Genomic DNA, 2,413 nt, shown 5'->3' on the forward strand with positions numbered 1-2,413 from the left:
GGGTGGGGGGGAAAGGGGGAAGACACAGACTCCTTTGATAATCTAAGGTAGGGGCTGGCAAACTTTTCGATAAATAATAGGCTTTGCAGGCCACAGAGTCTGTATTATGACTCGATTCAGCCATTAAAATGTGAAAGCACACAGTGATAGTGCAGAAAGAAAAGCATTGCTGTATTGCAATAAACCTTTAGTTACGGACAATGAAATCTGAATGTCATGTTATTTTCACATGTCATGAGATATTTTTCTTTTGATTTTATTTCAACCATTTAAATATGTATAAACCATTCTGAGCTCAAAGGGCTGTACATAAAAAAGGGACAGGCTAGATTTGGCCCAGCTCCTGAACTAGGGAAAGCTATGGGTCCTCTCCCCAGATACATGCCCACATGCCTAAAAGGTCATCAACAGTTTTAAGAGTACCCAAGTGTAAAAATTCCTGACTGAAGGGGAGAAACCAGGGTTTACAGTTCAATATACTAATAAGCCTCAGTAAGCTTGCTACCCCAAATCCTTGTGAAAAACTAAAACATACAGAAAGTGGAAAAAAAAACTTCCATGGTAGCTCTGGAAAATATAAAAAGGTAACATTAATAGATGAGGAAATCTGAAAGATATAAAGAAGATGGAATACAACAGACAAAACAAAAACTACCACTCACAGACTTTCACTGAAAAAATATTCATGGAGTTTTTGGGGGAAGAATGCCAAAGAAAAGGTGTGGACAGATCCCTCTGTCCTCCTGAGGCAAACAGGCCTCCAGCACACAGCTCCCTCCAGAGGAGGGAAGAGGGCAGGAAAGTTGAAGAAATCCATTCCAGGCACTCTGGACTTTGGGCTAAAGAGGGCTGGGAGCAGGGATGAAGAGCGCAGAGAAATCCTTCCCAAGCACGCTGGACTTTAGCCATCCAGGGCAGAGAGCTGAGAGAAATCTATCCAAAAAAAAACAAGCACCCTAGGGCCAGGTGGGAGCATAGAGCTGAGACCTCTGCAGAGGCATCCCTAGGCCTCCCAGATAGAAGAGCCATCCTCTGAAGGCTGGGGTTAGGGCAGCAGGCCGAGCGAGACCACACCAGACAGAAAGCCAGGGCAAGACAGAGAGCAGATGGAACTCCCAGACTCCCTAACACCCTGAAAACAGCCACTGTCCTACATCATCTCTATGTACTGCCAGCACCAACTGGACAAGCCCTGGAAAATAATCTGAATTAGCTATCAAGAGTGTTAAAGAAATGGGGAGCCGCAGCCAGAACCGCTGCAGAATGTCAGGGGTTAAAAACCAAGTGTACTTAAGGAGGTTGTCCAGGAGGCAGCTGGAACAGGAAGTATGTGGCCTAAGGAGGATGCTGAACGTTCCTTGATCCGTTTGAGAAGACAGGAAAAGGATGTTTTATCTTGAATTCTCTGTAAGCTTGCAATTGTTCACATAGCAATCACTGCAAATTCTTTGCTACAGTTTCTGTATAAATATAGCCTGAGATGTAAACTCGGGGACACAGCTTGATTCTGTGCTCCCTCCTGCAATTCTGTCTTCTTTCTTTTCCTCAGTCCATGCTCTCCCTTTCAGGTACCCTCAATTACTTTGTCGGCTGGCTTCCGACAAGTGGCGCCCAAACAGGGACCTGAAAACGAGGGATAACAGCATAGGACATGCTGCGGGGTAAGGTGTGCGCACGCGGAATCTGAGGGACCTAAGAGTCCTGTAGGCAGCCTATTGTAAGTATGCGGGAGTTGTATATAGTATACTGGCATTATGGGCCAGGGTAATAGTAGGGTATTGTTTGTACATATGCTTAAGAACATGCTCAGAGTTCGTGGAGCCAGAGTGAGCCAACAGCAACTTTGTAGCTTTTTAAAATTTATAGAGGAAGTGTGTCCTTGGTTTCCAGAGGAGGGGACTTTAGATTTAGAGACTTGGAAACGAGTAGGGCTTAAGTTGCAGGACTATTATGATGTACATGGCCCAGAAAAGGTTCCTGTGGAAACTTTTGGGCTTTGGTCCCTGGTCCGAGACTGTCTGGACCCGCGACATGAGAGGGACAAGTGGTGAGAGCATGGCGCCCCGGGCCCTGAGGCCTCCTCTGAAGTAGAAGGCTTCAATAGTAAGCCTCAGGATGAGAGCAAGCCCTCAGCGCCGCCTGATGAAGGTTTAGGTGCGCACTATTCTTCCTTGTTTTTTGGGGATGAGGAAGATCCTCTCGACCCTGGGGATGCGGCTCAATTAAAAGAGGAAGCTGCTAGGTACCATGGGGATGATGGCCCGCTGCCCTTTGCGGCGTTTGTGGATGATTCGTCGGGAGGAAAACAGATAGCAAAATTGGAAAAGAAAATAGAGGTGTTGACACAATTAAAAGCCCTTATCTGCGGGTCACCAGTTGCGCCCCGCCCGATTCCCGTCTCACCACATGGCGG

The 2,413-nt window shown here is 46.7% G+C and overlaps 1 protein-coding gene across 4 annotated transcripts in view; it reads right to left on the bottom strand.

Moving 5' to 3' along the window:
- The window catches only part of CENPU (centromere protein U), a 39,922-nt gene that overhangs the window by 30,748 nt on the left and 6,761 nt on the right, over positions 1-2,413 (bottom strand). The gene's annotated exons all lie outside the window — the stretch shown is intronic.

Source organism: Pteropus alecto, unplaced genomic scaffold (genome assembly GCF_000325575.1).
Source record: "Pteropus alecto unplaced genomic scaffold, ASM32557v1 scaffold24, whole genome shotgun sequence".
Lineage (NCBI taxonomy): Eukaryota > Metazoa > Chordata > Mammalia > Chiroptera > Pteropodidae > Pteropus > Pteropus alecto.